The 27,693-nt window shown below is 46.8% G+C and overlaps 1 protein-coding gene across 2 annotated transcripts in view; it reads right to left on the reverse strand.

Annotated features, from left to right (window-relative positions):
* The window catches only part of ZC3H12B (zinc finger CCCH-type containing 12B), a 164,273-nt gene that overhangs the window by 52,246 nt on the left and 84,334 nt on the right, over positions 1–27,693 (reverse strand). The window contains exon 1 of one of the 2 annotated variants that reach the window (XM_082264456.1): positions 7,438–7,547. The exons of the other annotated variant lie outside the window; for it this stretch is intronic. The gene's annotated coding sequence lies outside the window, so the exon portion shown is untranslated. Of the gene's footprint in view, positions 1–7,437; positions 7,548–27,693 lie in introns of those variants that run through there. 2 annotated transcript variants of the gene reach the window in all.

Consider the following 27,693-nt stretch of genomic DNA (forward strand, 5'->3'; position numbering starts at 1 on the left):
CAAAATGGATTTGTAACAAACAAGATGTGCTTTAACTGCAGACTTTCCTCTTTAATTTGAGGGTATTTACATCCAAATCAGGTGAACGGTGTAGGGATTACAACAGTTTGTATATGTGCCTCCCAGTTTTTAAAGGGACCAAAAGCAATGGGACAGATTAACAATCATAAATCAAACTTTCACTTTTTAATACTTGGTTGCAAATCCTTTACAGTCAATTGCAGCCTGAAGTCTGGAACGCATAGACATCACCAGACGCTGGGTTTCATCCCTGGTGATGCTCTGCCAGGCCTCTACTGCAACTGTCTTCAGTTCATGCTTGTCCTTAGGGCATTTTCCCTTCAGTTTTGTCTTCAGCAAGTGAAATGCATGCTCAATCGGATTCAGATCAGGCCATTGCATAACATTCAAATTCTTTCCCTTAAAAAACTCTTTGGTTGCTTTCACAGTATGCTTCGGGTCATTGTCCATCTGCATTGTGAAGCGCTGTCCAATGAGTTCTGAAGCATTTGGCTGAAAATGAGCAGATAATATTGCCCGAAACACTTCAGAATTCATCCTGCTGCTTTTGTCAGCAGTCACATCATCAATAAATACAAGAGAACCAGTTCATTGGCAGCCATACATACCCACGCCATGACACTACCACAACCATGCTTCACTGATGAGGTGGTTTGCTTTGGATCATGAGCAGTTCCTTTCCTTCTCCATACTCTTCTCTTCCCATCACTCTAGTACAAGTCTTTTTTAGAGGTTGTTTGGCAAACTCCAATTGGCCTTCCTGTTTTTGAGGCTCACCAATCTTTTACATCTTGTGGTGAACCCTCTGTATTCACTCTGGTGAAGTCTTCTCTTGATTGTTGACTTTGACACACATACACCTACCTCATGGAGAGTGTTCTTGATCTGGCCAACTGTTGTGATGGGCGTTTTCTTCACCAGGGAAAGAATTCTTCGGTCATCCACCACAGTGGTTTTCCGTGGTCTTCTGGGTCTTTTGGTGTTGTTGAGCTCACCGGTGCGTTCTTTCTTTTTAAGGATGTTCCAAACAGTTGATTTGGCCACACCTAATGTTTTTTCTATCTCTCTGATGGGTTTTTGTTTTTTCAGCCTAATGATGGCTTGCTTCACTGATAGTGACAGCTCTTTGGATCTCATATTGAGAGTTGACAGCAACAGATTTCAAATGCAAATAGCACACTTGAAATGAACTCTGGACCTATTATCTGCTCCTTGTAAATGGGATAATGAGGGACTAACACACACCTGGCCACGTAACAGCTGAGCAGCCAATTGTCCCATTACTTTTGGTCCCTTAAAAACTGGGAGGCACATATACAAACTGTTGTAATTCCTACACCTTTCACCTGATTTGGATGTAAATACCCTCAAATTGAAGCTGAAAGTCTGCAGTTAAAGTACATTTTGTTTGTTTCATTTCAAATCCATTGTGGTGGTGTATAGAGCCAAAAATATTAGAATTGTGTCAATGTCCCAATATTTATGGATCTGACTGTACCACCCAAACCGATCTCCCGTCTTCCTCTGCCAATAGATTTTTTTTACTATTCAAAAGCTAAGAATGCAAAATGGAATTCTGTGCCTATCAACAATCCACAAGGCAGAACGAGTCAAGTGAACATCATTTGAGAAACAGCAGGTACCAGCCCTTTTTCCAAAAAGACAGACACAATCGAATCATAATTTGTTCTTTTTTTCCGGAAACCCTGTTGAAATCATCTGTAAATAGACCAATAAAAAAAGGTTTGGCTGTAAATGGAGCTCAATGGTCTAATCATATTACAAATTAATTGTACAAGTTCATTGGTGTACTCATTTTGATCAGCGTCTATAAGAGTAAGAATGAAGAAGTGTCTCATTTATGGAGCAGAGAACATGGTCGCCCAATATTTAACAAATCAATGAGCAGAACTCACTTTCAGAACATTTCCAGAGTTCTGAGATTTGATGCTGCTTCTTTTCAAACGACAAAATCGTTCTGATAAGTTCCAGCCCATTCGAGAATGCTTCGATCTGTGGGTAAAAACTCTGAAGCATTTGTTCCTGGAGAATCAACAACTAGTAACCTTTCTTGGTCGTTGCCCTTTTAATATATTCCATTGAAGCCAGGGAACAATGGCATAAAAATATGGGCAATATGTGACAGCAGAACTTCCTATGCATACGATATGAAGGAGGTGTACACCAGGAAATGTCAAGGCCAAGGAAGGGAAGTAAATCAGGGGGAGAGAGTGGTAATAGATTTGGCTTAACCTCCTTGGCGGTATTCCCGAGTGTGGCTAGGGCTTAACTTTCAGTACCAAAAGCAGTAACCCCGAGCCACACTCGGGATTACCCCAGAATCATACTCACCTTCCCTGTGCTCCCACGCCATCCTCCCCGCCGTCCTCACACTCTCTCCCCACTCTGTGCAGGGCCGATTGCCAGCACTTGCCTTCCGGTTCCCTTCCCTGCGAGCGTTGCGACGCAGGGGGGTGGAACCGGCGGCAAATTCAAAAGTGTAAATACACAAATGACACGATACAAAGCTGTGATCCTAATGGATTACACTGTATCATGCCATTTCAGCACAGGATAGCACCTGGTGACTTTTCCAGTGCCCTGCCTGTGCTTTTTCAGTGCTTTGTGCCTGGAAATTTTTGAACGACCATGGCGCCCAAAAAGCATTCTTTGTGCAAAAGAGCTTTTAGACGAACTGGAAAACAGTGACAGCGAAATTGAGTTACCTGAAGAACAGAGCGACAGCGATTCCTGGGAAAATTCCATGCAAAAGAATGTACCGCTTTTAGCAAAGAAATCTGGACATAATCAGACCGCCAGGGAGGTTAAGGAATATTAAATTCTGGAACAAACATCACTTGTGATAAATTCTTCACGAGCCTGAAGTTAGCTAAAAAACTTACTGGAGAAGAAAATCACAGTTGTTGGAACAATTTGTAAAAAAAGGACTGCCCCAAGAAGCTGTGATCACAAAAAAACGAAATGTCTACTGGTTTTCAGAAAGACGTGATAATTGCATTATACTGTCCCAAGAAAAGAAAAGTTGTTACCCTCTTGAGCTCTATGCATTCCCAACCTACTGTTAAAAACAAAGAAGACAAAAAAAAAACAGAGATAATTCAGTCATACAATAGGACAAAAGGAGGCGTTGATACATTGGATCAGATGGTTGGTACTTATAGCACTAAACGAATGACCAGAAGATAGACAATGGTTATATTTTATGATAGAAAGAATGTCAGTGCTATCAACGCCTACATTATCTGGAGGTTACTAAAGCCAGACTGGAATGCAAGTAAATCGCACAAAAGGAAGGTTTTCCTTACATATCATCTTTGGAAAGCACTGGCTGGAGTTTCCTGAAGGGTCTGATGTTCCTCAAACTTCTACATCAGAAGAACCAGCAAGAAAGAAAGCACGTTGCAGTATCTGCCCTAACAGCAAAGACAGAAAAACTTGAACAGTGTGATGTGTGTGCAAAAAAATGTATGCCAAGATCTGCTAAAAGTGGTGTAGTTGGACTGTGGACAGTGAAACTTTTTCAAATTAGCATAACTTTTCGTGAATTTATGTGCAAAATATTATAAGATGAAATACTCTTCACAGTTACGCCTCATGTACACTGCTGCTGATAAAAAGACGTTTAGGAGCAGTTGGGCGTTTTTTTCAGAAGCCCCTAAACCCTCCTCTATGTTATCTTATCTGTCCATGTACACCGAGTCGTTTACAGTCATTTAGAGGCAGTTGAGTTCAGTGTAGTTTTTGGAAAGCAATTATTTGTGTTCAGGATGTTCAGAACGTGTGGTTACTGGCGTTTCAAACGCGATGAACGCGGTCACCCGCCTTTAGCGCTTGCGTTTTTACTGTTTAAAAGGGGAATTATTTTTTGACCTCCAAAAACGGATCTGAGCGCAAACGCCCGCTAAACGCTGCATGCAAACGCGACACAACGGACGTTTTAAACGTCGTTTACATAGCAATTAAATTCCAGCGTTCAAAGGAGTTTTGCAAACGTCCCGTGTACATTTAGCCTTAGTGCTCAAAATATGGAGAATACACTTTATTATTACCAAATGAGTAAGCATCTCTTAATATTTCATGGTTATTCAATATTTTAAAAGATTTAAACCTAAAAGGACAAAAATGTAATCTATGGCTGGTTACCAATCCTTCAATGTGCTGCCTGCATTACTTTACTTTTCTTCGGACATAGAACATTTTTTAGCAAATACCCATTGCTCATGCAAGAAACACAGTGTCCTTGTCACTTCCTGTGAGCTGAACTGAAATCACAAACAGTGCTGTCTTCATTGCAAGCTATCCTGTAAAAATGACAGATTACCCTGTCCCCCATGTAATGGAGATGAGGAAAAGACGATATGCTTGGGATCCATATCTGATGAGCTGCCTAGAGTGACAACGCTGCTTACCCATAGATACAGTGGAGGAAGTGAGTGTTGTCACCCTAGGACAGGAAGTGTGTCATTTGCAGGATCACCAGGTGATAAGGGAAAAAAAAAACGAATCTAAAAGGACTTTTAAGCCACAATTTATTACAATTTTGTTTTTTGGGTTTAGATGCAATTACAATTTTGTTTTTAGATTAACATACCCTTTAAAGGGAATCTATAGGACTACAGTTACAGAGTTCATATCAGACAGCATCACTTATGGAGGAAGAGAAAATGCTGCAGTCCATCCTTACAGAAAATGCACATTGTCTGGCTCTGGCTTTAGTATTTTCTGAATTGTTAAACCAGAACTAGCATCCATCACAATGAAGTTGCTAATCCTGGCATGTATACATATTTGGGATGAATGACTCAAAGAAATAAAATACACTGGATCGGCAAGGCAGCCAGGTAACTCCCAATTTCCGAAGCAAGCAATAGCACCCCACTGTCCTCATCACAGGTTCCCAATAACAAGGATGACAACCACTAATGGATAATTTATCACTTCTCCCAGGTAAACACATACTGCGAGGAATTTTTACAGAATTTGCATGTAGAATAAAAATGAATCTTCAAAGCAATGGACAACCATGTACACAGAAATAATAAAAAGTTTCCCCGTACACTTACAGGAAACTATTTCCTGCTACAAGAAAACAAAACTGGAAGATTTATACAACCATTTGTATAGAAGCACAAGCTTCACAGAATCACAGAACCTGTCTCTGGTAACAAAACAGAAAAAACCCCCTTTGCTTCCTACCAGAGATTCTGTCAACTTGTAACTTCTTGTATTTAACTGACAATACAAACAAATCTAAAAAACACTTAGTGCCAGTGTAACGTGAGAAAAACCTACCCTCGTCACTTCCAGCCAGGAACAGCTGAGCAGCGCAGCAGTGCGCATGCTCAGAGCCCCGGATACCTAATGGAAGAACTGCGGAGCTTACTAGTGCGCATGAGCAGTAGTATGAAACGATCACGGTGTACCGTGAAAAAAACCTACCGACGCGGCGGTTACATAAAACAGCTGTGCTGAAATACGAGTCATCTCCGCTCCTGTGCCTGTCACTTCCCTGCTCTCGGCAAGTAAATATAAAAGCGGCTCTCGGCTCCGTGATTTATGTTTTCATACAGCCGCCGCCGCTTTTATATTTACTATCCGAGATCAGGGAAGAGGCAGGGACAGGAGCGGAGATGACTCGTATTTCAGCACAGCTGTTTTAATGTAACCGCTGCGTTACATACAGTGCCGAGTACCGGAAGTGACGAGGGGTAGGTTTTTCTCACGGGTAGGTAATTCTCACGGAACACCGGTTCACACTGTTCAGACTTGTCAGGCGACTTGGTCGCCTGACAAGTAGCAGACCATGGTGTGCAATTGGAACCGTTCTAATAGGAGCGACTTGCAGGGACTTCCATTATGTGAAGTCATTGCAAGCCGCGCCGAAGTCGCGGTGCACGGGCGACGGCAATAGTCACCCGAAGTCGTGTAGCCCTAGTGTGAACCGACACTTAGTCCCCTTTCACACATAAGGACCATTCGTCCGTTTTTTATCCATCCGTTGACGGATGAAAAATGAACATCAATGCATTCCTATGGAAAAACGGATGACAACGCATGATCATTAATTTACACCCGTTTTCAACCGCTCCAGTCAACATCTGTTTTTTTGAATGGATGAAAGCCCCATTTTTCATCCATTAAAAAAACAGATCGGATGAAACACAGACAACGGATGAAAAACTGATTGAAACTGATGTTGACTGGAAAAAAAATAAACTGATGACAAAAAAATGTGACTGAACTGATGAAATGAATAGTCCGTATGAGTGAAAGGGGCCTTAACAGCCCTAAGTTTTATCTGTGGACTACAGAACCCCCCTACCCCCTCGTTACGGAGATAAGAAGAGGAAAAGATGTTCTGTAGTCTAAATCAGCAAAAAGGCAGCACCTAATCAGCCGATGGCAGCCTCGGTGGCAGCACCTAATCAGCCAAAGGCAGCCTCGGTGGCAGCACCTAATCAGCTGAAGGCAGCCTCGGTGGCAGCACCTAATCAGCCGAAGGCAGCCTCGGTGGCAGCACCTAATCAGCCGACGGCAGCCTCGGTGGCAGCACCTAATCAGCCGACGGCAGCCTTGGTGGCAGCACCTAATCAGCCGACGGCAGCCTTGGTGGCAGCAAATAATCAGCCAACGGCAGCTTCAGTGGCAGCACCTAATCAGCCGACGGCAGCACCTAATCAGCCGACGGCAGCACCAAAATCGGCATTGGCCAGCCTTGGTGACACCACCAAAATCGGCATTGGTCAGCCTTGGTGACACCACCAAAATCGGCAGACGGCAGCCTCGGTGACACCACCAAAATCAGCAGACGGCAGCCTCGGTGGCAGCAAATAATCAGCCGACAGCAGCACCAAAATCGGCATTGGCCAGCCTTGGTGACACCACCAAAATCGGCAGACTGCAGCCTCGGTGACACCACCAAAATCAGCAGACGGCAGCCTAGGTGACAACACAACTCCTCCACAGATAGATACAGTACAGTGATTGAGAGTTGTCACTATGTCATTTAAAAAATTTCGAATGTATCCTCATTTTCACTCACTGTAGTATTGGCCAATAGCACTATGCAACCAGCTCATTGTTTTGTTGGGACTTCCCCACGGTAGAATTACTACAGCAGATATTATTATGGACAATCTGCTGTAATAAGATGGAATATAGTTTTCTGAATCAGTGTGAAAAAAATAAAAGCCTGAAACTCTGGCAAAAATATATGTCTTCCATGAGCAAACAGTGTTATTTCTATCTATACACTCCATATACTGCTACTGTAGTGGGAGCATCACCAGGGACAACCCTCCCAGAAGTACGGTAGTGTCAGTGATCGGGTCACATGACATACCCAGCTCGGCTCCTCTATAGGGTAACCGTGTATTAGGAGGTCAGCGGGTTTACCTGCTCCTTCCTGTGTATAGCTCCTGCCTGCTCTCCCTCTGTGGCTGGACTGAGCTCTTTCTGCAGTCACACAGACGAAGGGATTCTGGGAGGAACAGGAAACTGTCATTGATCCTGCCTTCCCCATACTCCTCCGCAGTCGTGCAGCCCTAGAGAGGGAGGAGCTAGAGAGGACGGGCGGCTCTGTGAGCTGATGGACGATGCCTAGACCCTATCACTGGAAAGGTTATCGCCCCCTCTCTTTCCCATGTTCAGATCCTTACATTGCCGCTACACAGTCTCATAAACCGTGAAATCCCCCAGCGCCTCCCATATGACAACACCTCTGAGCGGAGGGAACCAGATAGGTAGAAGCTGAGGCACTGATGACATTACACAGCATGGACTGACATCACTCTGTTGTAGACCAGCCTTCTCTATGACGTAACCGGGAGAGGAGAAGCTGGGAAATTCAGCAGATGCACTCGTGACCTGCACGATCCTCGCCCAGTTTTGATAAAGCTCACTCATGACTATTACACATGATTGTCTCTTTATGTCATAGGAAGAACTTCCTCTCCCCAGGAAAGGGACAAAACGCAGTTTTGGATTATGTAATGATCTGTAAGAATTGGGCTTAAGGGGAACCCTGAGTGCCCTGCACTAAAACCTTCATATAGTCAAGGTAGGGCCCCATTCACATCTTAGCGTAGCAGAATCACAACTCTGCCCGTAATGGTGGAACGCACTAAAAACATAACACGTGTTTGGGTCCCATTCATTGTTAATGGAATCCTAAAGGCATTAAAGAAACTGGCGTTTTGTTGTGTGACTAAAAACACGCTAAAGTTGGCTCCAAAGAAGAGTACAAGAGCTACTTTGGCACATATTTAGAATGGAGGGCATCCTATTTAAGTGAAAAGAGACGCTTCAAAAAAGCAACACTCCCACGTTGCTCAGGGGTGAACAGGGTCTTAAGTGAAGTAACCTGTTGATCCCAATCTACCTGTTGACCGCCAGCGGGTGACCGGTAGATTGCGTTTGAGTGCCTGCTCTGCCAACCTTCAAGTGCTCCTTCTTTCCTCCTCTGAGTGGCAGAGCAGAGAAGTGATGAGCTCAGGCATCGTATCTCCTGACCTCTCAAGCTGGGAAGCAGTCAAAGTAAGTCTTGCCCCTTCCATGTGCAGCTGAAGGGTGGGGAATGCCTCTGTCACCTAGGATTTGCTTTTGGCTTTGACAGCGCTCAGACTCTTGACCTCCTGTGTGCAATGTGCTGCTGATCCCCACCAGCCCTTCCTCTTCAGTTCATTCAGGGCACTTATAGGTGACAATGTGACGAGAAAGGAGAGCCAGAAGAGATCAGCCCACCAGAACACATAGATCTGCCACATCAACTTCACTTATGGACTTTCACTCTCAGTACTATGACCTCTTAATCCCTCTGTAGCATGCCCTCCTGACCCCCAGTACCAACCATGTCCTCCTGAGATCTCAGTAATGTGCCCTCCTAAACCCTCCCCCCTAGAGCTGTGCCTTCCTAACCCCCAATACCGTGCCCTCCGCCCCCCCCCACCAGTACCATTCTCTTCTTACCAATCTATACAGTGCCTTCCGGACTCCCCTTTACACTGTCTTGCTGACCCCTTGTCCTTTGCCCTAATCCCTGCTCTGAGAACCCTGGTCTTGCTCACTGCTGTCATCTGCCCCATGGATCCCTGTACACTGCTTTACATTCTACTGACCGCTGGACACTGCAATACATCTTACTGACCTCTGGACACTGCCCACTACTGACCTCTGGGAGCTTGATAGTTACCTTTTATATATATATATATATTACATACACAGGCGGTCCCTAGGTTACAAACAAGATAGGGACGACAGCGATGATTCTGATGTCTCTTTCTGGCATATCGCTCCGTTGGAAATTCTGAAGAATCATTTGATATACTTCCCAAATTCCACAAGCTATGTGCCAGAAAGAGACATCAGAATCGTCGCTGTCGTCGCTTTCTGTACGTGATGACGAATTTTCCGATGTATCGCTATCGCTCAGTTCTTAAAGTAACTCAGTTTCGCTGTTTTCCAGTTCGTCTAAAAGCGCTTTTGCACAAAAAAAATGCTTTATGGACGCCACGGTCGTTCAAATTTTTCCAGGCACAAAGCACTGGAAAAGCACAGGCAGGGCACTGGAAAAGTCACCAGGTGCAATCCTGTGGTGAAATGGCATTATACAGTGTAATCCGTTAGGATCATAGCTTTGTATCATGTCATTTATGTATTTACACTTTTGACTTTGCCGCCGGTTCCACCCCCCTGCGTCTCAACGAGCGCAGGGAGGGAACCGGAAGGCAAGTGCCGGCAATCGCCCGTGCACAGAGCAGGGAGAGAATGTGAGGACGGCGGGGAGGATGGCGGGGGAGCGCAGGGAAGGTGAGTAACGTTCTGGGGTAATCCCGAGCGTGGCTTGGAGTTACCGCTTTTGGTACTGAAAATTAACCCCCAGCCACACTCGGGAATACCGCCAGAGAGGTTAATCAAGTCCTAGCCAGAGACCATCAAACTGTGGTCCACGGAATTAGGAATCTGTCCCACCCAGAGCACTATCAGATTCCCAGTAAAACCAGCCCTGGAACAGACTTTGCTAATAAAGGGTAAAGAACTAGCACTCTTTACCATAACGTCTTTTTACCTTCGATCGAAAAATCTAAGAAACCGTGGAGGAACATAGATCCATCCCATCAACCACTTCCCCTGCCATTTGGAGCTGTTTTACCATCACCCTGCTACAATCTACAGTCAGGTCTGTAAATATTGGGACATCGACACAATTCTAATCTTTTTGGCTATATACACCACCACAATGGATTTGAAATGAAACAAACACGATGTGTTTTAACAGCAGGCTTTCAGCTTTAATTTGAGGGTATTTACATCCGAATCAGGTGAACGGTGTAGGAATTACAACAGTTTGTATATGTGCCTCCCACTTTTTAAGGGACCAAAAGTAATGGGGCAGATTAACAATCATAAATCAAACTGTCACGTTTTAATACTTGGTTGCAAATCCTTTGCAGTCAATTACAGCCTGAAGTCTGGTACGCAGAGACATCACTAGACGCTGGGTTTCATCCCTGGTGATACTCCGCCAGGCCTCTACTGCAACTGTCTTCAGTTCCTGCTTGTTCTTGGGGCATTTTACCTTCGGTTTTGTCTTCAGCAAGTGAAATGCACGCTCAATCTGATTCAGGTCAGGTGATTGACTTGGCCATTGCATAACATTCCACTTTCCCTTAAAAAACTCTTTGGTTGCTTTCGCAGTATGCTTTGGGTCATTGTTCATCTGCACTGTGAAGCGCTGTCCAATGAGTTCTGAAGCATTTGGCTGAATATGAGCAGATAATATTGCCCGAAACACTTCAGAATTCATCCTGCTGCTTTTGTCAGCAGTCACATCATCAATAAATAAAAGAGAACCAGTTCCATTGGCAGCCATACATGCCCACGCCAGGACACTACCACCACCACCATGCTTCACTGATGAGGTGGTATGCTTTGGATCATGAGCAGATCCTTTCCTTCTCCATACTCTTCTCTTCCCATCACTCTAGTACAAGTTGATCTTGGTCTCATCTGTCCATAGGATGTTGTTCCAGAACTGTGAAGGCTTTTTTAGATGTTGTTTGGCAAACTTTAATTTGGCCTTCCTGTTTTTGAGGCTCACCAATGGTTTACATCTTGTGGTGAACCCTCTGCATTCACTCTGGTGAAGTCTTCTCTTGATTGTTGACTTTGACACACATACACCTACCTCCTGGAGAGTGTTCTTGATCTGGCCAACTGTTGTGAAGGGTGTTTTCTTCACCAGGGAAAGAATTCTTCAGTCATCCACCACAGTTGTTGTCCGTTGTCTGCCGGGTTTTTTGGGGTTCCTGAGCTCACCGGTGGGTTCTTTCTTTTTAAGGATGTTCCAAACAGGTTGATTTGGCAACACCTAATGTTTTTGCCATCTCTCTGATGGGTTTGTTTTGTTTTTTCAGCCTAATGATGGCTTGTTTCACTGATAGTGACAGCTCTCATATTGAGAGTTGACAACAACAGATTCCAAATGCAAACAGCACACTTGAAATGTACTCTGGACCTTTTATCTGCTCATTGTAAATGGGATAATGAGGGAATAACACACACCTAGCTAGGGAACAGCTGAGCAGCCAATTGTCCCATTACTTTTGGTCCCTTAAAAAGTGGGAGGCACATATACAAACTGTTGTAATTCCTACACCTTTCACCTGATTTGGATGTAAATACCCTCAAATTAAAGCTGAAAGTCTGCAGTTAAAGCACATCTTGTTTGTTTCATTTCAAATCCATTGTGGCGGTGTATAGAGCCAAAAAGATTATAATTGTGTCGATGTCCCAATATTTATGGACCTGATTGTATATACATATATACATACACACACACACACAGTATCTCAAAAAAGGGAGTACACCCCTCACATTTTTGTAATTATGTTATATCTTTTCATGTAACAATACTGAAGAAATGACACTTTGCTACAATGTAAATTAGTGAGTGTACAGCTTGTATAACAGTGTAAATTTGCTGTCCCCTCAAAATAACTCAAAACACAGCTATTATCGTCTAAACCACTGGCCACAAAAGCGAGTACACCCCTAATTTATAATGTCCAAATTAGGTCCAATAAGCCATTTTACCTCCCCGGTGTCATGTGACTCAGTGTTACAAGGTTTTAGGTGTTAATGGGGAGCAGGTGTGTTAAATTTGGTGTCCTCGCTCTCACTCTCCTCATATTGGTCACTGGAAGTTCAACATGGCACCTCATGGCAAAGAACTCTCAGGATCCTGAAAAAAAAAATTGTTGCTCTACATAAAGATGGCATAGGCTATAAGAAGATTGCCAAGACCCTAAAACTGAGCAGCAGCATGGTAGCCAGGACCATACAGCAGTTTAACAGGGCAGGTTCCACTCAGAACAGACCAAAGCGGTCGAGTGCACGTGCTCAGCATCATATCCAGAGGTTGTCTTTAGGAAATAGATGTTTGAGTGCTGCCAGCATTGCTGCAGAGATTGAAGGGGTGGGGGGTCAGCCTGTCAGTCTTCAGACCATATGCCGCACACTGCATCAAATTGGTCTGCATGACTGTCTTCCCAGAAGGAAGCCTCTTCTAAAGATGATGCACAAGAAAGCCCGCAAACAGTTTGCTGAAGACAAGCAGATTAAGGACATGGATTACTGGAACCATGTTCTGTGGTCTGATGAGACCAAAATAAACTTATGTGGTTCAGATGGTGTCAAGCGTGTGTGGCAGAAACCAGGTGAGAAGTACAATAACAAGTGTGCCTTGCCTACAGCCAAGCATGGTGATGGGAGTGTCATGGTCTGGGGCTGCATGAGTGCTGCCGGCACTGGGGAGCTACAGTTCATGGAGAGAACCATGAATGCCAACATGTACTGTGACATACTGAAGCAGAGCATGACCCCCCTCCTTTCAGGGACAGGGCTGAAGGGCAGTATTTCAACATAACAAACCCAAACACACCTCCAAGGCGACCACTGCTTTGCTAAAGAAGCCGAGCGTAAAGGTTATGGGCTGGCCAAGCAGGTCTTTGGACCTAAACCCTATTGAGCATCTGTGGGGCATCCTCAAATGGAAGGTGGAGTAGCACAAGGTCTCTAACATCCACCAGCTCCGTGATGTGGTGTGGAAGAGGACTTCAGTGGCAACCTGTGAAGCTCTGGTGAATACCATGCCCAAGATATTGGCCACACAAAATATTGACACTTTAGGCCCAGTTTGGACATTTTCACTTAGGGGTGTACTCATTTTTGTTGCCAGCGGTTTAGACATTAATGGCTGTGTGTTGTTATTTTGAGGGGACAGCAAATTTACACCTTTATACAAGCTGTACTCTCACTACTTTACATTGTAGCAAAGTGTCATTTCTTCAGTGTTGTCACATGAAAAGATATAATTATTTACAACAATGTGAGGGGTGTACTCACTTTTGTGAGATACTGTATATACTTACATACATATATATATATATATATATATATATATATATATACACACACACTGCTCCAAAAAAATTAAAGGAACACTTTGAAAACACATCAGACCTCAATGGAGAGAAAAAAATCATGGTGGATAACTATAATGATATGGACTGGGTGATGTGTTAGGAACGAAAAGGATCATTTGATGGAAAAGAAAATGATCAAGCTACAGAGGGCTGAATTCAATGCCCCCCCCCCCCCCCCCCGGAAATAAAATTGAAAAAATGATGCAGAAGGCTAGTCCATTTTGGTGAAATTTAATTGCAGCAACCCAAAATGTTACTCCGTAATTTGTATGGCCCCCCACTTGCTTGTATGCATGCCTAACAACGTTGGGGCATACTTCTAACGAGACAATGGATGGTGTCCGGGGGTATTTCCTACCAGATCTGGACCAGGGCATCACTGAGCTCCTGAACAGACTGAGGTGCAACCTGGCAGTGTCGAATGGACCGAAACATAATGTCCCACAGGTGTTTTATAAGGGTTAGTTCAGGCAAGCTTGGGGCCATCCAATGGCATCAATTCCTTCATCCTACAGGAACTGGCTGCATATGCTCGCCACATGAGGCCTGCATTGTTGAGCACCAGGAGGAACCCAGAACCCACTGCACCAGCGTAGGGTCTGACAATGGGTCCAGCGATTATTTCATCCTCATACCTTATGGTAGCCAGGGTGCCATTGCCTAGCCTGTGGAGGTCTGTGCGTCCCTCCATGGATATGCCTCCCCAGACCATCACTGACCCACCACCAAACTGGTCATGTTGAACGATGTTACAGGCAGCATAACATTCTCCACGGATTCTCCAGACCCTTTCATGTCTGTCACAGGGTGAACCTATTCATCTGTGAAAAGCACATGGCACCAGTAGCAGACCTACCAATTCTGGTGTTCAGTAGCAAATGCCAATCGAGCTCCACGTTGCCAGACAGTGAGCACAGGGCCCACCAGAGGATGTCAGACCCTCAGGCCACCCTCATAAAGCCTGTTTATGATTGTTTGGTCAGAGACATTTACATCAGTTGTCTGCAGGAGGTCATTTTGTAAGGCTCTGGCAGTGCTCATCCTGTTCCTCCTTGCACAAAAGAGCAGATACCAGTACTGCTGATGGGTTAAGGACCTTCTACGGCCCTGTCCAGCTCTAGAGTAACTGCCTGTCTCCTGGAATCTCCTGCATGCTCCAAAGACTGTGCTGGGAGACACAGCAAACCTTCTGGCAATGGCACATATTATTGTGCCATCCTGGAGGAGTTGGACTGCCTGTGCAACTATAGGGTCCAGATATCCCCTCATGCTACCAGTAGTGACACTGACCCTAGCCAAATGCAAAACTAGTAAAAAACAGTCAGAAAAGATAAGTAGGGAAAAAATGTCAGTGGCCTCCACCTGTAAAATCATTCCTGTTTTGGAGGTTGTCTCATTGTTGCCCATCTGGTGCACCTGTTGTTAATTTCATTAAGAAAAAAACAGGTGAAACTAATTAACAACCCCCTCTGCTACTTAACTGACCAGATCAATATCACAGGAGTTCAACTGACTTGATGCTATACTCTTAAAAATAAAAAAAATGGATTTTTGTAAGAACTTACTGTAAAATCCTTTTCTCTTAAGTTCAACAGACACAGCTCCATCTTTAAACCAATGGGTTATGGTCCTCCTATCAGGAATAGGCATGAAAAAAAACATTACCCCCCCTATGGGGCTGTCCCTGCAGACATAACCCCACACTGCTTCAGCCTGCAGTTTCGTTGCAAGCAGTGTTTAGAAGACAAACCCCCCCATACACTCAGAAGTAGAGGGGTGGGTGTTGCATCTGTCAATGAACTTCAGAGAAATCGATGTTACGGTAGGTCCTTCAAAAATTCAATTTTCTCTATCATTCATTGATAGACGCAGCTCCATCTTCTTTAGACCAATGGGATGTCCCAAAGCAGTATAATCATGAGGGGTGGGAAGACAATGCAAGAAGACGTAATTCACCAAAGGCTAAACTTAGCCCAATAGGTAACCTGAAGCTCAACCAGGAACAACTGGAGCTCACCTTGAAAAAAACATACCCCCTCAAAGAGAAAAAAAAAAAAAAGATTCTCTTTAAACAGCCTGCAAAACCTTGCAGCCAAAGGAAGCATCTGAAGATGCCAACAAATCTACTTTGTAGAATTTTGTGAACGTATGCACAGACGACAAAGTTGCACTGACGCCTGATGGCGAAAAGCCCAAGAGGCACTCAGCGCTCTAGTAGAATGCGCCTGCACTAGGAAAGGAGGAACCTGACCCTTCAGTGAATAAACCTGAACTACCCTCTGCCTGATCCATCTGGTTATGGTCACAGCAGACACAGTTAATCCTTTACAAGGTCCTTTGGTAAGAACAAAAAGAGCATCTGATTTTCAAAAAGACTCAGTGGCCTCCAGGTAAACCCTAATCGCCCGCACCACAGCCAAAGAATGCAGAGCCATTTCCTTGGAATGGTTGGGCTTAGGACAAAGTAAAGGCAGCACAATGTCTTCATTCAAATGAAAAATCAGAAACCACCAAAGGAAGAAACTACTGATTAGGTCGGAGTACCACTTTATCTCTGTGGACCACCAGATCAGATGAGCGGCAGGACAACGCCGCCAATTCAGATACTCTGCGGGCAGAAGTAATAGCCACCAAAAAGGCAACCTTCTTGGATTCCGTGGTGGTGTGCGACCATTTTCTTCTTTAATGCTTCTGGTGGCGAGCCGAGGTTCAGCACCCACCTTGAATCGTGGACTTTGACTAGCCTGAGCAGTGTTATCTCTCTTCATTGTCCGATTGAATCTGGACAGGACAATCTTGCAGACGATATGTCCAGTGGCTAAGGCAAAGCTTTATCGCTCTGAGCTCCAAAATATTTTGATCGGAAGTTTTGGACACTTCTTCTGTCCAGGACCCCTGGGCACAGAACTTCCCCAGCACTCCTCACCAGCCTGACAGGCTGGCGTCTGTGGTTACCACCATCCAATATAACGGAAGAAAGGACTTTCCCTGGTGTAGTGCGAACGAGTGAAGCCACCATAGTAAAGCAGTCTTTGTGTTGTGACTCAACCGAATCAAAGCATCCTAGGACTTTGGATCTTTGTTCCATTTCACGAGAATCTCCCTTTGTAAGGGTCTTGTGTGGAACTGAGCAAACGGAACCGCCACGAAGGTTGACACTTTTAGACCCAAGGCCCACATGTAAGTCCGCAGAGAGGACAGATTGCTTGCCAACAGTAAACAGATCGGCCCCCCTGCAACTTGTGCATCTTGTCCGGAGGAAGAAAGACCCTCGCCAAAGCAGAATCTAGAGTCAGGCCCAGATTATCCAGTCTTAACCTCCCTGGTGGTCTGATTATTTCAGATTTTAGGAGCTGAAAGTGGTACCATTATTTTGCCTACAAATCTGTTCTGTACATTTTAAAACTCACCTTCCCCTGCGATCCCCCGCCGTCCTCTGTCTCTTTCTGGCACATCGCTCCGTTGGAAATTGTGAAGAATCATTTGATATACTTCCCAAATTCCATAAGCTATGTGCCAGAAAGAGACATCAGAATCTTCCCTGTCGTCACTTTCTGTACCTGATGACGAATTTTCCCACAAATCGCTATCGCTCAGTTCTTCAAGTAACTCAGTTTCCCTGTCGCCGTTTTCCAGTTTGTCTAAAAGTGCTTTTGCGCAAAAAAAAAAAAAAACGCTTTTTGGACGCCATGGTTGTTCAAAATTTTCCAGGCAAAAAGCACTGAAAAAGCACAGGCAGGGCACTGGAAAAGTATCCAGGTGCAATCCTGTGGTGAAATGGCATGATACAGTGTAATCTGTTAGAATCACAGCTTTGTATCATGTCATTTAGTGTATTTACACTTTTAAATTTGCCGCCTATTTCTTCCCCCCTGCGTTGCAACACTCGCAAGGAAGAGAACCGGAAGGCAAGTGCCGGCAATCAGCCGTGCACAGAGCAGGGAGAGAGTGCGAGGACGCCGGGGAGGACGGGGGGGGGGGAGGCTGGGAATCTCAGGGAAGGGGAGTAACATTGTGGGGTAATCCCGAGTGTGGCTCAGGGTTACCGCTTTTGGTACTGAAAATTAACCCTGAGCCACACTCGGGAATACCGCCAAGGAGGTTAATGAAGGTATCAGGCCAGATTTTTTGAAATTGATGTTCCAACCGAACTCTTGCAGAGTCCGTACAGTGATCGTCAAGTTGCCCAACAGGGCAGAATGAGAGTCCACCCTCAATAGGAGATAGTCCAGGTATCCCAGTACCGAAATCCCTTGTTGGCGCAGTAATGCCAACACCGGAGCCAGCACCTTGGTAAAGACCATGGGGGCAGAGGCGAGACCAAAGGGTAACGCTACAAATTGATAATGCTCCTCCCCTACAGCGAAGCGAAGAAAACGCTGGTGTCCAGCATAGATAGGGATGTGTAGATATGCGTCCTTGATATTTTTAGAGGCCAAAAAGTCTCCTTGGTGTAGAGAAACGCCACTACTGTTCAAATGGATTTCATTCAAAACTTCTGTACCTCGGTTCACCTTGAGATCCTGAATTGGACGTACTTTGCCTTCTTTTCTGGGCACAGTAAACAGGTTTGAATAGAATTCCTGAAAGCATTCCCAAAAGGGAACGTCACAATCACGCCTGTGTGCTGAAAAATAAGGGCCCCGTCTATTACACGGTGACTCGCCCTTAGCGGATTCCAAAAAGGACCCAAATAGGCAGTCCACCGTAAAGGGGAGATCTGTAGAGCCTTTTTAGAAGCCTGATCTGCAGACCAGTTTTTTAGCCACACCAAGTGTGGTTACTATTTAGAACAACGCCACTGACGCGCGACAAATTTGTCACAGTAGGCAGGAAAAGCAAGTACCCTTGCTGCCTTTAGGGTATCTGCAGGCCCCGAGGGAACTGGTGCCCTCATGTTAAAATGTTCTGCACCGATACAATTAGTGCATCCACCAGCGCCCTTGCAGGCACATGTGTAAAAAAGGAATCATCCTCACTGCAGAGCACCTGAAGTGCGTGGACGCAGACCCATTAGAGTCGCTATATGCTAAGCTCACCCTGGGAGCCTAACAAGCAGGGGAGGTCGCTGACCGCAGTCCCACAAGGAGACGCCGGCTAAAGCCCCCTATAAAAGGGAAGAGGGGGTCAGCTGTGATACAGACGCGCAGGCCGAGTACCCCCTACACAACAATGTCCTCACGGCGCTAGGCAGTCCATATGTCCACCCCCTAAGGGAGGGGGGAGAGTGGATGCCCATCTGCTGCTCTATCACCCTGGTCAGCAGCTCGGTCAGCCAGCCTCGAGTAGGCCCCCAAGCCGTGGCCTAAATTTGGGGCCCAATACGGTCGCGGGTCCGCCATCAGCTCTACCAGCTTGATCAGCAGTTCGGAAAGCATGGACAGCCTGACCCGGTGCTCGAACAGCTGGACATGATACTCGGACAGCTTGACATGGTACCCAGACAGCCACGAGTAGGCCGCAAGCCGTGGCCTCAATTTTCGGCCCAATCCGGCTGCATGAGGCGATCCATTGGCATCTGCCTGTCAGCTCAGTCAGTCACTTCGGACTGCCTGGCATGGTACTCGGACAGCTTGGCATTGTACCGGCCTCAATTTTCGGCCTGATCCAGCTGTCAGGCGATCCGTTGGCATCGGCTGGTCAGCTCAGTCAGGCACTTCAGACTTGACATGGTACTCGGACAGCCTAGCATGGTACCCAGACAGCCCCGAGTAGGCAGCAAGCCGAGGCCTCAATTTTCGGCCCGATCCAGCCACGTAAGGCGCAGAGCCGTAGATGAAGAAACAGCCGCTCCCCCTCAAGCCTTTAACTGCTGCAGGGAGCCTAAAAGACATCACCGCCCCAGCCCCTAATCCCCAGGGGGCTGGGAACTTGCTCATAGACCCCCAGATGCAATCCGGACAGCCCGGTCAGCAACAACCGCATCCATCCCTCCTTACTGGAGCGAGTGGTAAAGCCAGCTCCTATCTAACCCCTGGAGGGGGGGGGGGCGTGGGGGTAGGATGGGGCCAAAAGACCACTGTGACTGTTAAGAGAGGCTGAGGGAATGAAAGGGAACCCAGGGGTCTGACCATCCCAAGGAGGGGCCCAACGTCCACCCCGAGACTGCCAGAGGATTGGGGGGACAGTATTACTCACCATACCACGGTACCAGGTGGGTGCCACTCCAAACAGGGTGGGGGTGCTGCCAGCCAGGGGGTATGCTGCGACTCAAGGCCTTCCAGGTCGATCACGTCCCAACGAGACTTGTCCACTCGTGGGCTCGTCCCAACCCTTCGGGGCACTGTCCTGGCGAGGCCTAGTTCTGGACTATAACCTGCTCATGCTCGCTGGCCAGGCTGGGAGACCTTAAGGATCTAGATTATCCAGTCCAAAACCACAGCTGGCTGTTGCTTGTAGTTCTCCAGGAACTAACTAGTGAAAACAAAAAAAATCATAAAATAACACAAATATCCCTATTAACAGCTAAGACCAAAGTCCCAGCAGGTAGCTAGGTCCTATTCCTAAACTAGGCAGAAACAAAACTGCAGGCTGAAGCAGAGTGTGTGGGGTTATGCCTGCAGGGACAGCACCATAGACGTGGTAATGTTTTTTTTCCTGCCTGGAGAATAACCCATTGGTCTAAAGAAGATGGAGCTGCGTCTGTCGATGAATGATAGAGAAATGGGATTTTTGACCGAAAAATAAATATACTGCCCCCTACAGGAGTAAGACACTAGGCAGGAAAAAGCTTGAGTCCCAGGGGTTATATACCCACACTCAGCTATAGGCACTCAGTTTTGTTACAAGCAGTGTCAGAATAAAGCCAACTCCACAGAGAGGTGGGTGCTGTGTCCGTCAACGAATATCAGATAAATGGGTTTTACGGTAAGTCAAAAATCCCAATTTTCTCTTTCATTCCTTGATGGACACAGCTTCTGATTCTTAACCATTGGGACGTCCCAAAGCAGTGTCAAACATGAGGGGGGGGGGGGGGGGAACAGCAGAAAAAAATTCCCAAGGCTAACCATAGCCAACCAGGTAACATGGAGCTCAACCGGAAAAAAAAAACAAAAAAAACAATACACCCTCAAAGAGGACCATGTCTTATAAACAGCAGCCTGCAAAACCTTGCAGCCAAAAGAAGCATCCGCAGGTGCCAACACAACCCTTTTCTAAAACTTTGTAAAAGTGTGCACAAACGAACACCTGCATCACTGATGCCTGATGACAGAAGGCCCAGGAGGCACTAAGCGCCCGAGTAGAGCGTGCCTTAACAGGGAAAGGAGAAACCTGACCCCTATTTGAAGGCCTGAATCACTGTCTGATCCATATGGAAATGGTCACAGCAGAAGCGGCCAACCCTTTGAGGTCCAACCGTGAATACAAATAGTGAGAGTCTGACTCCCTAAAAGACTCCGTAGCTGCCAGGTACACCCTAATTGCCCGAACCACATCCACGGAATGCAGGAATGCAGAGCAAATTCCTTAGGATTTTTAGGCCTGGGACATAGGGAAGGTAACACAATGTCTTCATTCAAATGGAAATAATAGACAACCTTTGGAAGGAACAACAAGCAGGGACAAAGAACCAACTCAGCTCTGTAAACCAACAGGTAAGGTGAACGATAATACAACGCTGCCAGCTCCGACAACCTGGACACAGAAGTAATAGCTACCAAAAAGGCCACCTTCTGGGACAACGTAAGCAGGGGAACCTCCCGATATTTTCGAGGGGGAATTCCTGGATAACTGACAACACCAATTTGAGGACCCACAGCAGAAATAGAGACCGCACTGGAGGAAACAAGTGTCGAGCTCCCTGGATAAAGATAGGCGCCAAGAAAAAAAAAACCGCCAAGGCCGAAAACCTGGCCCTTAATGGTACTCAAGGCCAAGCGCAGCTCAACTCCCCCGATGTAAGAAAGCCAAGATCTGAGCCTCCGAAAAGGAACGAGGGAGAACCCCAAAAGACTCAAAGCATGCAACGTACGTCTTCCAAGTACGATGGTAGATCTTCCTAGAGGTAGATTTTCTAACCTTTACAAGCGTAGGAATCACCGATTGAGACAAACCTCTATCCTTCAGCATCTGGCTTTCAACAGCTAAGCCATTAAAACCTGCTGTAAAGCAGGATGGAAGATTGGCCCTTGGGACGGCAGATCTTCCCTAAGAGGAAGTCTCCAAGGAGCATCGGCGACAAGCCGTACCAAATCGGCGTACCAAGACCAGCGAGGCCAGTCTGCAGCCACTAGAAAGATCAGAATCTCTTGCTGCCTCGATCCCGCATAGGAGTTTTGGCAGAAGTTTGAGAGGGAGAAAGGCATAAATCAGATAATATTGATGCCAAGAAGCCACTAATACAGGCATGTCCAAAATCCGGCTCTCGGGCCGCTTTAATACGGGATAAAATGGCATGCTCTTATGCCATATTAGTTCTTCTACCATTAATTTTATACATCCTCTTATATATGCTACTGTTTTGAATGACATACTCAAAATGATGGTACATCCCGACCCGCTGCATCCAATTCCGTTTTTTCCTGTTACTTGTGAATACACTATTGTTAACGCCCACCGCCCGCCCCCGCCAGCTTTATATCCCTTGCTCAATATGGCCTCGGACTTAGCCTGATAAGGGAGCACTAAACAACACAAATAAATCCGGTGCTAGTATGACAGGACCAGCGCCCTCTCCATGACAAATTGGCATAGCACCTGGGGGTCAAGTAGCAGCTGTGTGGGAACAAAACACACTAGGAATGATGTTCAAACGTATGAGGCCCACAAGGGTTAACCACATATAGGCACTAAATTAACCCACCGATGATGATTACTGATGGCAGCAATAATAGTCATGAATGATGCCAATGTAGTAAATAAAACATTGAAAAGTTGTCAGGACAACCATAAGAGAAGCAGGCACTCCTCCTGCTCCCCTGCATTGGGTCACCGCACATGCCACTCACCACCAGCAGTTCTATAGTGGTTAAAGCCTCGTTTTGGTCCTTCCCCCAGAGTCTGACATCAGGTCCAGGTCCCTTTCCCGGTCGGCACTCATCGTGGGTGATTGGAGCAGCCACAGACGGTAATCCTCCTTGTCTTCTATAGCGTGCATTTTGTGAACCCTTTTCTACCCTTCCCTGTCCAGAATTGAGGCATTCTGTTATCACCTCACAGCCCGAGCAAGGCACCACTGTCCACACTGCTGCATTGTTCCTGGCTGGTTTTATGCCTTCACACACACTTTTCATCCCCTTATTTTGGCTTCACCAATGCAGATCTAGCAGGAGTCATTGTACAAGGTGTACTGCGGTTTTATACATACATGGAACTGATTTTAAATACAAATTTTCAATGTTCTATTTACTACATTGGCATCATTCATGACTATTATTGCTGCCATCATTAACCATCATCGGTGGGTTCATATAGCGCTTATATGTGGTTAACCCTTGTGTGACTGATTAGGGAGCATGCCTGCTCCGAATTGAGATGAATACATTGTATAATCTCAGTTAATGTCAGTTGGTCTAAATCAGTTATAAATATATTTGGACACATGTATACTTGGTGTTATGTTCCTGTTCATATTTTTTTTAAATTAAAAGTTGACAGACAACTTTTCTTACCAATATTTAATGTACTTTACAATGTTCCCGACATATATTTCAGCTTCCTGGATTTTTTTTTTCATCTGGCCTTCAGATATGAAAGGCAGAGTGATTTAACACCTGTTTAGATTTGTCATTCATGTGACGAAATGAAAAGTATCCCGTTTGCAATAAACGTGGCATAAAATTGTTTATTTGCATTTCATTTTAATGGTCCAAAGAATGTCAGGCATAATGGTCGGCCCTCACCCATGTTCACTTCATCAAATCACTTCTTGTGCCCCCATGGTGTTTTTTCCGATTGAATTTGTACCGGACACCCCTGAAGACGAATTGTCCAATGATCCAGACAAAGACTGATCGCTTGGAGTTTCAGTACATTGATCGGCAGTCTGGACTCTTCCCGAGTCCAGACTCCCTGAGCACAAGCTATGCCGAGGACGCCTCCCCACCCAGACAGGCTGGCATCCGTGGTGACAGGAGGAGTACAGGGAGTAGAAGGATTTCCCTGTAGAAGTGCCTGAGAACGAAACCACCTCTAGAGACTGTGTATTCTTGTCCCATTTCAGCAGAATCTCTTTTTGCAGAGATCCCATGTGGAACTGTGCAGACGGAACCGTCTCAAAGGTAGGTAGATCCAGCACCCGGGATGACCGTCTGCTGGACAACAGAACCTGCATTGCCTCCTGCAATTTGTGGGAGTTTTTCCAGAGGAAGCAACACTCTGGCTGAGGCCGAATCCACCCAGATAGTCCAGTTTTGTGGACGGAACCAGAGCAGACTTCTAAAGGTTCAGAATCCAACCAAACTTCCTCAGAGATCGCAGAGTAATCTCCAAGGTGTCCATCAGAGCTGTCTGAGACTCTGCTTGCAGAAGATGATCGTCCAGGTACCCCAGGACCGGGATCCCCTGCTGACACAACAATGCTAGCACCGGGGCCAACACTTTGACTTTGTGAAGACCCGAGGAACGGAGGAGAGACAAAAAAGGTGAACGCCACAAACTGAAGACCCACAGTGACCACCAAATTTTTAGAGGGCTGGGGGGACAGGAACTCGGGGTCCACCGTACCAGAGAGGGGCCCACATCCATCCCAAAACCCTCCAGGGGTAGAGGGGGGGGGTAGCTACTTACTATACCAGGAACAGAGTGGGCACCGCGCCTGACAGACCACCGCTCCATCGTGGATGGCCAGAAGGAACGCTGTGACTCAGGCCGAGGCCAGATCATATGCACCCTCGCGAGACATTTAACTCGCAGGCCATCCCCTGTCCAGTGGGGCTATGTCGCGGCTGACCTAGCATGGAGCTGAGGCCTGCGCGCGCCCGCTGTCTAGACTGTGGGGACCCTCTGGATGAAGATTATCCAGTCCGTCGCCCAGGCCAGCAGTTAATAGTAGATTCTGACAGGAGCAAAATAACAAAGGAAGAAATCCATTTAAAAGAAAAAAATATTGCCAGGACCAGAGTTCCCAGCATGAACTAGGTCCTTACTCCTGACTAGGCAGAAAAAAAAACTGAGTGCCTATAGCTGGAGTGTGGGTGTATACCCCCCGGGACTGCCCATAGGCGTAGTCAAGCTTTTTCCTGCCTCGTGTCCTACTCCTAACCATTGGGGGCAGTATAACCCAATGGTTAAAGAAGAATCAGGAGCTGTGACCATCAATGAACGAAAGAGAAAGTTCCATTAATTTTTTTGAGCAGTGTACATACACACACACATACAAATCTACACGCAGCATAATCTGCCTGATTCTGCAGCTGACCCCTTCCGCCTCTATGCACAAGAACTAAGTGATCACGATTGCTCGGTTCTTGATACGCTCTGAGTAGGGAGCAGTGACTGTCAGTCACTGTTCTTTGTAATGCTCCTCCAACACTCACTGGAGCACCACGCTGGAGTGAGGGCAGGTGCAGCTGGCTTTGGCTCTCAGCCACACGATGAGAAGCTGAGCCAGCTGGCAATCAGGCATCTGGGTGGATCTATTATTGTCGGAATCGTTCCAGAGCCTGAAGCGGCCTAGTGACATCAGCCAACAGTGGACCTTCGCCTGCTGTCGGCGGATTCTGGGTCACAAGAATCGCAAGTGCACTCCTGTGGCCCACAAGAGAAGTATCGCCAAAAAGCTTTGACCATACTTCTTTTAATACAGTGCATTGCGAAAGTATTCGGGCCCCCTTGCACTTTTTGACCTTTTGCCACATTTCAGGCTTCAAACATAAAGATATAAAACTGTAATTTTTTGTGAAGAATCAACAACAAGTGGGACACAATCATGAAGTTGAACGAAATTTATTGTATATTTCAAACTTTGTTAACAAATAAACTGAAAAATTGGGCGTGCAAAATTATTCAGCCCCTTTATTTCAGTGCAGCAAACTCTCTCCAGAAGTTCAGTGAGGATCTCTGAATGATCCAATGTTGACCTAAATGACTAATGATGATAAATAGAATCCACCTGTGTGTAATCAAGTCTCCGTATAAATGCACCTGCACTGTGATAGTCTCAGAGGTCCGTTTAAAGCGCAGAGAGCATCATGAAGAACAAGGAACACACCAGGCAGGTCAGAGATACTGTTGTGAAGTTTAAAGCCGAATTTGGATACAAAAAGATTTCCCAAGCTTTAAACATCCCAAGGAGAGATGTTTGGGGGGGGCGTGGCCGGACCGGGCATGTGAGCAGACCTAGCTCACGGAGCTCCCAGTCTTAATCCTGCAATTTCATCCTTCCCCGGCCGGACGATCGTAAATTGTGGACTGATAATACTTAGGAAAGTGCCCTGAGTCTGTTGCTGCCTCTGGATGTCGGATGGGTGCCGGATAACCTGAGGTCCGGGACCGTGGGGAGAGCTCCGTTCCCCCGGATTGCAATCGGCTGCCATCCTGCCCTTACCTTAAATCATCTGGCTCCAGCTCGCCTAGGGGGGACTCTCCTTCATCCCTGCTGCTGATATCTGGCTGTATTTTCCGTGGGGGACCACGATCCGCGGAGATCCGGGCTGAGGCCTAGTTTTCAGTTGAAGCCGCGGCCTTTCCTACGGCGGGCGGCCGATCGCGGCGGCGCCTTGGCGGACGTGGATTTGGTGAGCTGTTGCCCCTATTTCTTTGGCCTGTTGCTCTCCCTGACCTGCCCATCGCCCTTGACCCACACAGACTCTGTTGCCGCTCTGCATGTCCCGTTCGGGCGCAGCCATGACCAGAGGGAGCAAGCAAAAGGATGGCCCTGTCCCTGGCTCGGCCGGTCAGGAGGGTGCCGGCCTGGGGACTCCGCAGCAATCATCCTGTGGCCCTGAAAGGCAGAAGGACATGGGCACAAAGCCCAAAACGGTGCGCTCAGGGGGAAAGGACAGTGCTGGAGACATCCTGCTGTATGCTAAGAAGCTGTGCAACCTCCCGGGCACAAGCGAGGTGACGACTCCACCCTTGGCAGGGGCACAGGTACTCGGGGACATTCAGCAGGGCACGGGGGATGTGGAGGTACCTGAGCAGTCTGAGCTCAGTGATGAGCTGGAGGGAGACGTGTTGGCGGGGACTCAGCCCACCCTGAGTCGCATTCTTCAGGCTGTGCAGCAATGCACAGCCTCCGTGAACATTGTCAAGGACAGACTGGGGGGTCTCATAGAGGAAGTAGCCCTATTGCGTCAGGATTTACAAAAAATGCGGGAACGCACCACAGCTGCCGAAAGTCGCATCTGTGACTTGGAGGACCTGATGCCCACTTTAATAACGGAATCCAGGGAAACAGCCAGGCAGGCTCAGGCTAACAGGAACAAGACAGATGACATTGAGAACCGCCTGCGCAGAAATAATGTTCGTATTGTGGGGTTACCTGAGAAGGTGGAGGGAAGGGACCCCACGGACTTTGTTGAGAACTGGCTATGTGAGATCTTCGGACGGGAGTCCTTTTCTTCTTTATACGCGGTGGAACGCACACACCGTGTTCCCACCAGGGCGTTGCCCGGCAATGCTCCCAGGCCCATGCTCGCTAAGGTTTTACATTACCGGGACAAGGAGAAGATATTACGTCTTGCCCGTGAAAAGGCAGAAATCAGATATAATGGTGCCAGGGTGTCCTTTTACCCGGACTTTTCGGCGGATGTACAAAAACAAAGGGCTAAATTCATCGATGTGAAGAAACGACTCCGTCGAATTGGCCTGGTGTATGCTATGCTGTACCCTGCCCGTTTGAGAGTTACGGCGGAGGGCAGGGCGCACTTTTTTGACACTGCTGCGGATGCGGCGAGCTGGCTGGATGTCCACGAACCGGCTCTCGGTCGCAGGAGGGGGGGGATGAGCCTGGAGAGTGATCCGGATTTCCTCAGTGACCGCATCTATCCGGAGTGGGGCTGTCCTACATTTTGCGCGTGTCCTTGCACGCTGTCTGCTTTTGACCCGGCCGGGGACGTTTACTGAGTTTGATTTGGAATCTACAGCTCCGACTATGACGAGTGTGGACGAGCGAAGATGTGTTTTTCCATGGCTCTGCTTTGGAACCTGCTTTTATGTTGTGCATGTTGGCCGGGTGGCTCCCATCTGGACGGTGGGGCTGCGGTCGAACCCGTCTGGAGTGAGC

This window comes from Pelophylax lessonae, assembly GCF_965119305.1.
Source record: "Pelophylax lessonae genome assembly, chromosome: 7".
Taxonomy (NCBI): Eukaryota; Metazoa; Chordata; class Amphibia; order Anura; family Ranidae; genus Pelophylax; species Pelophylax lessonae.